Consider the following 12,515-nt stretch of genomic DNA (forward strand, 5'->3'; position numbering starts at 1 on the left):
AAAATTGTCATGAATTGTGAGATTTTAACAAGGAACACAATCCAAAACTATGTTAGTATATAGGCCTTTTACCACTAATTTAAAGGTATGGCTATTTTGATGCAAAAAAAAGAACTAAAGGTTACAAGCTCTTTCGTAATCAATTAGGGTTAGTAAATTGAGGTCCCACTGTTTTTGATTTTATACGTTTTCATTGATCCCTTGAGGGTGGGCAATTTGGAAAAAACAGCTTAGAGTTAAGAATCACTGCTTAGGGCATGTCTAGGAATTGAACCCCGGACCTCTGGCACCCAAAGCGAGATTCATACCACTAGACCAGGGGTCGGCAACCCGCGGCTCCGGAGCCGCATGCGGCTCCTTGACCACTCTGATGCGGCTCAGCTACATGCATGCCGACCCCCTCGATTTTCCCAGGAGACTTATGGATGTCAGTGTCTCTCATAGACTACTCCCAGGGAAAAATAATCCTATTAACACTCTAATTACTATATAAAGGGCGTGCCCTAATTGCACTGCAGTAATTGTCCTCTATAGCATTTACTTACAGCATGCCAGGCCAGCCACATGTTGTATGTTGTTATTACTTGCTCACACAGGAGACAGCAAAGCATAGTTACTCATCAGCCACACAGCTTACACTGACGGTAGCCGTATCAAACAACTTCAACATTGTTACGTTACAAATATGCGCCACACTGTGAACCCACACCAAAAAATAATGAAAAACACATTTCTGGAGAACATCCCACTGTAACACAACATAAACACAACACAACCATTACCCAGAATCCCATGCAGTCCTAACTCTTCCGGTCTACATTATACACCCCGCTACCACCAAATCCCCACACACATCAACCCCCCCCCCCCCCCTCTTCGTGGTTGGTTGAGCGGAAGAGTTAGGGCTGCATGGGATTCTGGGTATTGGTACCGTCAGTGTAAGATGTGTGGCTGCTGAGTTACTAGCCTTGCTGTCTCTTACGTGAGCAAGCTAAAGCTGCATTCCACTTGTGGCCGAGCAGGTACACTGATTGGGCAGACTGTAGAGGGCGCCAAATGCAGTGTCATCACGCTCTGATATTCGGGAGTCTCCCGGGAAAAATGAGAGGGTTGGCAAGTGTGACGCAAGCGACATTCATCCAAAACTCGCGGGCTGCACTAACATCCAATTCCCACATTAAAGTGCGTGCCGGTGCGTGTGTCTGAGACCCCTGGTTAACATAGCACAAAGCATGTAAGCTTTGTATGCGGTGTTTTTCATTTTAAATTTTAAAAACATTTTTGTGGCTCCCATTACTTTCTTTAATGTGTGAAACTTGCCAAAATGGCTCTTTGAGTGGTAAAGGTTGCCGACCCCTGCACTAGACCAACAAGCCCTATGTTAAATTACACCAAATTCTCAAAAGAGTTTATATTTTATCTGTGGAGACGACCTGTAACTGCACTTTTAGTAACAAAAAATTTGATTCACAACAATTTAATTGATCCCTTGAGTGTGCGCAGTTTGGAAAATTTAGCTGACAGTTCAAAGCACTGTTAAGGGCTTGTCCGGGAATTGAACCCGGGACCTCTAGCACCCAAAGCAAGAATCATACGACTAGACCAACAAGCAACGAAAAATGCACTTTCAACAAAAATTTTCATGAATTGTGAGATTTTAACAAGGAACACAATCTAAAACTACGTTAGGATATTGGCCTTTTACCACTAATTTAAAGGTATGGCTATTTTGATGCAAAAAAAAAAAAAAAAGGGTTACAAGCTCTTTCGTAAACAATTAGAGTTTGTAAATTGAGGTCCCACTGTATTTGATTTTATACATTTTCATTAATCCCTTGAGGGGGGGGCAATTTGGAAAATAAAGCTTCCAGTTTAGAATCAGTGCTTAGCGCTTGTCCAGGGATGGAACCCAGGACCTCTCGCACCCAAAGCGAGAATCATACCACTGGACCAACAAGCCCTATGTTAAATTACACCAAATTCTCAAAAAAGTTTATATTTTATCTGTGGAGACGACATGTAACTGCACTTTTATTGACAAAAAATTTGATTCACTACAATTTTCATTGATCCCTTGAGTGTGCCCAGTTTGGAAAATTGAGCTGAAAGTTCAAAGCACCATTAAGGGCTTGTCCGGGAATTAAACCCGGGACCTCTCGCACCCTAAGCGAGAATCATACGACTAGACCAACAAGCCCCAAAAAATCTGTTTTCAACAAAAATTCTCATGAATTTTGAGATTTTAACAGGGAACACAATCTAAAACTACGTTAGTATATTGGCCTTCTACCACTGATTTAAAGGTATGGCTATTTTGATGCAAAAGAAAGAACTAAGGGTTACAAGCTCTTTCGTAAACAATTAGAGTTTGTAAATTGATGTCCCACTGTATTTGATTTTATACATATTCATTGATCCCTTGAGGGTGTGCAATTTGGATAGTTAAGCTTGGAGTTTGTAATCACTGCTTTGGGCTTGTCCAGGAATTGAACCCGGTACCTCTCGCACCCAAAGCGAGAATCATACCACTAGACCATCAAGCCCTATGTTAAATTCCACCAAATTCTCAAAAAAGTTTATTTTTTATCTGTGGCGACGACCTGTAACTGCACTTTTATTAACAAAAAATTAGATTCACTACAATTTTCAATGATCCCTTGAGTGTGCACAGCTTGGAAAATTGAGCTGAGAGTTCAATGCACCATTAAGAGCTTGTCCGGGAATTGAACCCGGGACCTCTCGCAGCCTAAGCGAGTATCATACGACAAGCCCCCAAAAAAATCTGTTTTCAACAAAAATTCTCATGAATTCTGAGATTTTAACAAGGAACAATCTAAAACTAGGTTCGTATATTGGCCTTTTACCACTAATTTAAAGGTATGGCTATTTTAATGCAAAAAATAACTAAGGGTTACAAGCTCTTTCGTAATCAATTAGAGCTCGTAATTTGAGGTCCCACTATACTTGATTTTATATATTTTCATTGATCCCTTGAGTGTGCACAGTTTGGAAAATTGAGCTGAGAGTTCAAAAGCACTGTTAAGGGCTTGTCCGGGAATTGAACCCGGGACCTCTCGCACCCTAAGCGAGAATCATACGACTAGACCAACAAGCCACAAAAAATGACTTTTCAACAAAAATTCTCATGAATTGTGAGATTTTAACAGGGAACACAATCCAAAACTAGGTTAGTATATTGGCCTTTTACCACTAATTTAAAGGTATGGCTATTTTGATGCAAAAAAAAAAAGAACTAAGGGTTACAAGCTCTTTCGTAAACAATTAGAGTTTCTAAATTGAGGTCCCACTGTATTTGATTTTGTACATTTTCATTGATCCCTTGAGGGGGGGTAATTTGGAAAATTAAGCTTAGAGTTATAATCACTGCTTAGGGCTTGTCCAGGAATTGAACCCAGGACCTCTCGCACCCTAAGCTAGAATCATACGACTAGACCAACAAGCCCCAAAGAATTTGTGTTCGACAAAAATTCTCATGACTTGTGAGATTTTAACAGGGAAAACAATCCAAAACTCTGTTAGTATATTGGCCTTTTACCACTAATTTAAAAGGTATGGCTCTTTTGATCCAAAAAAAAGAACTAAGGGTTACAAGCTCTTTCATAAACAATTAGAGTTTGTGAATTGAGGTCCCACTGTTTATGATTCCATAGATTTTCATTGATCCCTTGAGGGTGGGCAATTTGGAAAAATAAGCTTAGAGTTCAGAATCACTGCTTAGGGCTTGTCCAGGAATTGAACCTGGGACCTCTCGCACCCAAAGCGAGAATCATACCACTAGACCAGGGGTCACCTACGCGGCGCCCGCGGGCACCAGGTCGCCCGTAAGGGCCAGATGAGTCGCCCGCTGGCCTGTTCTAAAAATAGCTCAAATAGCAGCACTCTCGTCAGCTGACGCGCTAGCACGTAACTGCGGCTGCTTGGCAACCAGCCAAACCCCACTTAATAAAATTATATTTTATTTTAGAGCACATCCACATCCCTATTCACCTAGGCAACCCAAGGAAATGTATATAATTCGGCATTATCAGTTTACGTTCACGCGCAGGTATAACGCGGCGCACTCCCGTCTCGTCTGCTGGTGCGCGAGCCCGGTAATTAGACAGCTGTGTCAAATCAAGGAGGACAAAAGACGCCAGCGCAGAGTGGAGAAAGGTTTGGTTAATTACAGATAACACAGAGTTGTGCCAAAAGTGTACTATAACCAAAAGCTGAACGGACAGCCGGTAAGATTGCACTTTTATTTCTCCTTGTGGGTGTCGCGCACCTGTTGCGCTGGTGAGATGGGGGAGTTGTGTGCATGTAGCGTGCTTAGTCTGGAGGCTAAATACACACAGTGTTTTGCGTAACTGTTGTTTGGTAAGGAAGTGTTGGGATTCTTTGCTTAGTTTGATAAATGTTGGAGCAGTTTGCTTCATCAGGAGGGTGAAGTCGCTCAACTTAAAGTGTTGGATTTAACTGTGTTGGATCATTGGCTGCTAGTGAGGGCATAGAAAAGGGGTATTTTTCTACCAGCAGACAGCGTTTAAGTTTGAGTGTTTCACTGCTAAATTAATAATATATTTATATTGGATATGGATTTTAAATATGTATCTAAAATAGGTGGTTAATTGGTTAGGTATTTATGTATTTGCATATTGGGTTTTCTGCTGCATTTATCTATTGTGTTTCTGGTGTTAAATGTATTGTATATGTATCTTGGTGCATTTATGTTGAGACAATTTATTTAAAATCTGAATTAACTTAAAGGGAAAATATTAATAAATGTTCTTGCACTTGTTTAATTGTTAAGTGTTTGATAGCCTGATTAATAATTGTAAATTATGGGATTGATAATTGATTGATTTTTTACAGCATGTTAATCTTGTGGTGTTTTGTCCTTAAAGGTTTTTCACCTACTAAAGAAGCTAAAGGCTACTAAAGAAAGCTAATGACAGCTAAAGAAACTAAAGTCTACTAACACTGCTAAAGACTGCTAAAAAGACTAAAGAAGAAAAAAGAAGCTGTTTCTTCGTTGGAAAAACTTGAAAACTAAAGGAAAATAAAAGGAAAAAAGTAACTACGTTCTGGTCTTTTGAGTGAAATCCAGAAGCCACATTCAGCATTGGTACATCCCTTCAAGTGTGGGATAAGCACAGTGAAAAAAGCAAAACACTTGACAAGCACTTACCAGTGAGCTGCCTCTATTATTTAAATGTTATTTATTTACTAGCAAGCTGGTCTCGCTTTGCTCTACATTTTTAATTCTAAGAGAGACAAAACTCAAAAAAAAAATTAAAATAGTTAGTATATTGGCCACTAATTTAAAGTTATGGCTATTTTGATGCAAAAAAAGAACTAGGGATTACAAGCTCTTTCGTAAACAATTAGAGTTTGTAAATTGAGGTCCCACTGTATTTGATTTTATACATTTTCACTGATCCCTTGAGGGGGGGCAATTTGGAAAATTAAGCTTAGAGTTTAGAATCACTGCTTAGGGCTTGTCCAGGAATTGAACCCAGGACCTCTCGCACCCTAAGCGAGAATCACACGACTAGACCAACAAGCCCCAAAAAATCTGTTTTCAACAAAAATTCTCATGAATTGTGAGATTTTAACAAGGAACAATCTAAAACTAGGTTTGTATATTGGCCTTTTACCACTAATTTAAAAGGTATGGCTATTTTGATGCAAAAAAAAGAACTAAGGGTTACAAGCTCTTTCGTAAACAATTACAGTTTGTAAATTGAGGTCCCACTGTTTTTGATTTCCTACATTTTCATTGCTCCCGTGAGGGTGGGCAATTTGGAAAAATAAGCTTAGAGTTAAGAATCACTGCTTAGGGCTTGTCCAGGAATTGAACCCGGGAACTCTCGCACCCAAGGCGAGAATCATACCACTAGACCAAGAAGCCCTACGTTAAGTTACACCAAATTCTCATAAAAGTTTATATTTTATCTGAGACGACGACCTTAACTGCACTTTTATTAACAAAAAATTTGATTCACAACAATTTTCACTGATCCCTTGAGTGTGCTCAGTTTGGAAAATTTAGCTGAGAGTTCAAAGCACTGTTAAGGGCTTGTTCGGGAATTGAACTCTGGACCTCTCGCATCCAAAGCGAGAATCATACCACTAGACCAGGGGTGGGCAATTAATTTTTACCGGGGGCCGCATGAGCAACCCGAGCACTGCTGGAGGGCCACACTGACAATATTTCAATTAAATTTTGCTCAAATTATTTTTGATATACCGTAAGATAGATAATAATAATATTTTCATTCAACCTAACTTATCTTTATACAAAAGCAGATGGCTTTTGATGGTTTTATTTTTAACACTTTCTTACACAACACTTCCTGATGTATATTACAATACAAAAATTTCAATTTCTGTCACTTTATCCTGCATCCTCTTTGTTGTAAAACCTTTATTTAACCAGATAAGAAAACGTTGTGAACGTAGCACGCCTGTAAGGTGATTGGCGAAGAAGGAGGAAGCGTTGCTGTTGCGGAAATGAGGAGTGAGGATTGGTTTTCCTTTTGGAAAGAACGAGATAAGTTGAGCTGTGTTAGTATAGCATGCTCAATAAAAGTTTAAAAAGTGCATCAGACTTGGTGTGCACTTCTTCTGGACGCTACAATTGATGTCAGAAGTGGGATGAAATGCCTCCCAGTTCGCCTTGCCATCAAGCCTGGGAGTCTTCATTGAGGGCGGAATTCCCCCCGTGGCAAGCAGCGTGGCTGCACCTGTAAACACTCTCTCTCTCTCTCTCTTTGCGGCGAGCTCCTCACGTAGCACACAAACAGTGCAGTATGCGCAAAGTTTTACTTCTGCCACCAATTGTAGCGTCCAGAAGAAGTGCACATCAAGTCTGACGCTCTTTTTAAACTTTTATTGAGCAAGCTATACTAACACAGCTCAACATATCTCGTTCCTTCCACACGCACGTCTCCTCACTCCTCATTTACGCAACTCAAGAAGACAACATCTACTTCAGCAGGTCGTTACACTATATTCTTTAAACACAGCAACGTGTGTACCACAAATAAGCACACAGCTTTACCTTTACTTGTCTTGTTGAAAACACGCCATTCGTCATCAACTTTTCTCTTTTTGGCGTCTCGGGGATAACCGCTGTGCGCCTTCCCTCACAGGACATACGCACATATAACACTTTTCAAAATAAAAGCAGCACAGTTGTATTGCACGCACGACAAAGATGTTTTTTTAAATTTATTTTGTAATTTGAGATTGCCGCTGCGCGCACGAGCATACGTCCACACGGAAGTAATACAAATAACGCTTTTCAAAACAAAAGCAGCACCGTTGTATTGCACACTCGAAATAGATGCTTTTTAAAATTTATTTTGTAATTTATAATTGGCCTCACGCGGGCCGGACAGGGACGTACAAAGGGCCGGATGCGGCCCGCGGGCCGCACAATGCCCAGGTCTGCACTAGACCAACAAGCCCTGTGTTAAATTCCACCAAATTCTCAAAAAAGTTTATATTTTATCCGTGGCGACGACCTGTAACTGCACTTTTATTAACAAAAAATTTGATTCACTACAATTTTCATTGATCCCTTGAGTGTGCACAGCTTGGAAAATTGAGCTGACAGTTCAAAGCACTGTTAAGGGCTTGTCCGGGAATTGAACCCGGGACCTCTCTCACCCAAAGCGAGAATCATACGACTAGACCAACAAGCCACAAAAAATGAACTTTCAATCAATCAATGTTTATTTATATAGCCCTAAATCACAAGTGTCTCAAAGGGCTGTACAAGCCACAACGACATCCTCGGTACAGAGCCCACATACGGGCAAGGAAAAACTCACCCCAGTGGGACGTCGGTGAATGACTATGAGAAACCTTGGAGAGGACCGCATATAACTTTCAACAAAAATTCTCATGAATTGTGAGATTTTAACAAGGAACACAATCTAAAACTAGGTTTGTATATTGGCCTTTTACCACTAATTTAAAGGTATGGCTATGTTGATGCAAAAAAAAGAACTAAGGGTTACAAGCTCTTTCGTAAACAATTAAAGTTTGTAAATTGAGGTCCCACTGTATTTGATTTTATACATTTTCATTGATCCCTTGAAGGTGTGCAATTTGGAAAGTTAAGCTTAGAGTTTAGAATCACTGCTTTGGGCTTGTCCAGGAATTGAACCCGGGACCTCTCCCACCCAAAGCGAGAATCATACCACTAGACCAACAAGCCCTATGATTAATCACACCAAATTCTCAAAAAAGTTTATATTGTATCCGTGGCGACGACCTGTAACCGCACTTTTATTAACAAAAAATTTGATTCACTACAATTTTCAATGATCCCTTGAGTGTGCACAGCTTGGAAAATTGAGCTGAGAGTTCAACGCACCATTAAGGGCTTGTCCGGGAATTGAATTGAACCCTCTCGCACCCTAAGCGAGAATCATACGACTAGACCAACAAGCCCCAAAAAATCTGTTTTCAACAAAAATTCTCATGAATTGTGAGATTTTAACAAGGAACAATCTAAAACTAGTTTTGTATATTGGCCTTTTACCACTAATTTAAAGGTATGGTTATTTTAATGCAAAAAATAACTAAGGGTTTCAAGCTCTTTCGTAATCAATTAGAGCTCGTAATTTGAGGTCCCACTGTACTTGATTTTATACATTTTCATTGATCCCTTGAGTGTGCACAGTTTGGAAAATTGAGCTGAGAGTTCAAAAGCACTGTTAAGGGCTTGTCCGGGAATTGAACCCGGGACCTCTCGCACCCTAAGCGAGAATCATACGACTAGACCAACAAGCCACAAAAAACGACTTTTCAACAAAAATTCTCATAAATTGTGAGATTTTAACAGGAAACACAATCTAAGAGTGTCCGCCCTGAGATCGGTAGGTTGTGAGTTCAAACCCCGGCCGAGTCATACCAAAGACTATAAAAATGGGACTCATTACCTCCCTGCTTGGCATCAAAAGTTGGAATTGGGGGTTAAATCACCAAAAATGATTCCCGGGTGCGGCACCGCTGCTGCCCACTGCTCCCCTCACCTCCCAGGGGGTGAACAAGGGAATGGGTCAAATGCAGAGGACAAATTTCACCACACCTAGTGTGTATGTGACAATCATTGGTACTTTAACTTCACTTTTAAAACTACGTTAGTATATTGGCCTTTTACCACTAATTTAAAGGTATGGCTAATTTGATGCAAAAAAAGAACTAAGGATTACAAGCTCTTTCGTAAACACTTAGAGTTTGTAAATTGAGGTCCCACTGTATTTGATTTTATACATTTTCATTGATCCCTTGAGGAGGGGCAATTTGGAAAATTAAGCTTAGAGTTTAGAATCACTGCTTAGGGCTTGTCCAGGAATTGAACCCAGGACCTCTCACAGCCTAAGCGAGAATCATATGACTAGACCAACAAGCCCCAAAAAATCTGTTTTCAACAAAAATTCTCATGAATTGTGAGATTTTAACAGGGAACAATCTAAAACTAGGTTTGTATATTGGCCTTTTACCACTAATTTAAAGGTATGGCTATTTTAATGCAAAAAATAACTAAGGGTTACAAGCTCTTTCGTAATCAATTAGAGCTCGTAATTTGAGGTCCCACTGTACTTGATTTTATACATTTTCATTGATCCCTTGAGTGTGCACAGTTTGGAAAATTGAGCTGAGAGTTCAAAAGCACTGTTAAGGGCTTGTCCGGGAATTGAACCCGGGACCTCTCGCACCCTAAGCGAGAATCATACAACTAGACCAACAAGCCACAAAAAATGAATTTTCAACAAAAATTCTCATGAATTGTGAGATTTTAACAGGGAACACAATCTAAAACTACGTTAGTATATTGGCCTTCTACCACTAATTTAAAGGCCTACTGAAATGATTTTTTTTTTATTTAAACGGGGATAGCAGATCTATTCTATGTGTCATACTTGATCATTTCGCGATATTGCCATATTTTTGCTGAAAAGATTTAGTATAGAACAACGACGATAAAGATCGCAACTTTTGGTATCTGATTAAAAAAAAGGCTTGCCCCTACCGGAAGTAGCGTTACGTAGTCAATTGAACATATACGCAAAGTTCCCTATTGTTTACAATGATGGCTGCATGAAGTGAGAGAGATTCTAACCGAGAAAGCAACAATTTCCCCATTAATTTGAGCGAGGATGAAAGATTTGTGGATGAGTAAAGTGCAAGTGAAGGACTAGTGGGGAGTGGATGCGATTCAGATAGGGAAGATGCTGTGAGAGCCGGGGGTGACCTGATATTCAGCTGCGAATGACTACAACAGTAAATAAACACAAGACATATGTCTTGTGTTTATTTACTGTTGTATATATATATATATACTCTATTAGCCACAACACAACCAGGCTTATATTTAATATGCCACAAATTAATCCTGCATAAAAACACCCAAGTGTTTGTTATGTTAGCTCCTAGCTCCTATGCTAGCTCCTAGCTCCTAGCTCCATATAAGCCGCCAATCCAATTCAAACACCTGCACAACACACACAATCACTCAGCCCAAAAGACCGTTCACCTAACCCAAGGTTCATAAAGCTTATATATATAAACAAAGTAACGTACGTGACGCGCACGTACTGGCAAGCGATCAAATGTTTGGAAGCGCAGCTGCTACTCACGGTACCCGATATTCAGCTGGGAATGACTAAAACAGTAAATAAACACAAGACATATATATACTCTATTAGCCACAACACAACCAGGCTTATATTTAATATGCCACAAATTAATCCTGCATAAAAACACCTAGGTGTTTATGCTAGCTCCTAGCTCCTAGCTCCTCTGCTAGCTCCTAGCTCCATAGAACACGCCAATACAATTCAAACACCTGATCAACACACACAATCACTCAGCCCAAAAGACCGTTCACCTAACCCAAGGTTCATAAAGCTTATATATTTAAACAAAGTTACGTACGTGACGCGCACGTACGTGCAAGCGATCAAATGTTTGGAAGCCAAAGCTGCATACTCACGGTAGCACGTCTGCGTCTTTGTCATCCAAATCAAAGTAATCCTGGTAAGAGTCTGTGTTGTCCCAGTTCTCTACAGGCGTCTGTGTATCGAAGTCAAAAGTCCTCCTGGTTAGAGTCTCTGTTATCCGAGTTCTTCGATCTTGACTGCATCTTTCGGGAATGTAAACAATGAAACACCGGCTGTGTTTGTGTTGCTGCTGATTTCCTTCGCAAAATACGTCCGCTTTGCACCGAGAACTTTCTTCTTTGCATGCACAGCTTCTTTCTCCATAATGCAATGAACATAATTGCAACAGATTCACCAACACAGATGTCCAGAATACATCCAGAATGAGATGAAAACAGCTATTTCGTATTGGCTTCAATGTGGAAGGCATACCTCTGTTCCCCGTGCTACGTCACGCGCATACGTCATCCTCAGAGGCGTTTCGAACCGGAAGTTCCCCGGGACATTTAAAATTGCACTTTATAAGTTAACCCGGCCGTATTGGCATGTGTTGCAATGTTAAGATTTCATCATTGATATATAAACTATCAGTCTGCGTGGTCGGTAGTAGTGGGTTTCAGTAGGCCTTTAAAGGTATGGCTATTTTGATGCAAAAAAAAAAAGAACTAAGGATTACAAGCTCTTTCGTAAACAATTAGAGTTTGTAAAATGAGGTCCCACTGTATTTGATTTTATAAATTTTCATTGATCCCTTGAGGGGGGGCAATTTGGAAAATAAAGCTTAGAGTTTAGAATCACTGCTTTGGGCTTGTCCAGGAATTGAACCCAGGACCTCTCGCAGCCTAAGCGAGAATCATACGACTACACCAAAAAGCCCCAAAAAATCTGTTTTCAACAAAAATTCTCATGAATTGTGAGATTTTAACAAGGAACAATCTAAAACTAGGTTAGTATATTGGCCTTTTACCTCTAATTTAAAGGTATGGCTATTTTAATGCAAAAAATAACTAAGGGTTACAAGCTCTTTCGTAATCAATTAGAGCTCGTAATTTGAGGTCCCACTGTACTTGATTTTATACATTTTCATTGATCCCTTGAGTGTGCACAGTTTGGAAAATTGAGCTGAGAGTTCAAAAGCATTGTTAAGGGCTTGTGCGGGAATTGAACCCGGGACCTCTCGCACCCTAAGCGAGAATCATACGACTAGACCAACAAGCCACAAAAAATGACTTTTCAACAAAAATTCTCATGAATTGTGAGATTTTAACAGGGAACACAATCTAAAACTACGTTAGTATATTGGCCTTTTACCACTAATTTAAAGGTATGGCTATTTTGATGCAAAAAAAAGAACTAAGGATTACGAGCTCTTTCGTGAACAATTAGAGTTTGTAAATTGAGGTCCCACTGTATTTGATTTTATACATTTTCATTGATCCCTTGAGGGGGGGCAATTTGGAAAATTAAGCTTAGAGTTTAAAATAACTGCTTAGGGCTCGTCCAGGAATTGAACCCAGGACCTCTTGCAGCCTAAGCGAGAATCATACGACTAGACCA

The 12,515-nt window shown here is 40.0% G+C and overlaps 4 non-coding genes across 4 annotated transcripts; all 4 read right to left on the minus strand.

The window, feature by feature from the left end:
* Nucleotides 1-3,043: 3,043 nt before the first annotated feature.
* trnap-agg (transfer RNA proline (anticodon AGG)) lies at nt 3,044-3,115 on the minus strand. The gene has a single exon. It is a non-coding gene; the product is annotated as a tRNA-Pro (tRNA).
* A 5,040-nt stretch (nt 3,116-8,155) lies between these two features.
* Nucleotides 8,156-8,227, minus strand: trnap-ugg (transfer RNA proline (anticodon UGG)). The gene has a single exon. It is a non-coding gene; the product is annotated as a tRNA-Pro (tRNA).
* Nucleotides 8,228-8,733: 506 nt separating this feature from the next.
* trnap-agg (transfer RNA proline (anticodon AGG)) lies at nt 8,734-8,805 on the minus strand. The gene has a single exon. It is a non-coding gene; the product is annotated as a tRNA-Pro (tRNA).
* An 892-nt stretch (nt 8,806-9,697) lies between these two features.
* trnap-agg (transfer RNA proline (anticodon AGG)) lies at nt 9,698-9,769 on the minus strand. Its single transcript has one exon. It is a non-coding gene; the product is annotated as a tRNA-Pro (tRNA).
* Between the last annotated feature and the right edge of the window lie 2,746 nt (nt 9,770-12,515).

This window comes from Entelurus aequoreus, linkage group LG20 (genome assembly GCF_033978785.1).
Source record: "Entelurus aequoreus isolate RoL-2023_Sb linkage group LG20, RoL_Eaeq_v1.1, whole genome shotgun sequence".
NCBI classification, from domain to species: domain Eukaryota; kingdom Metazoa; phylum Chordata; class Actinopteri; order Syngnathiformes; family Syngnathidae; genus Entelurus; species Entelurus aequoreus.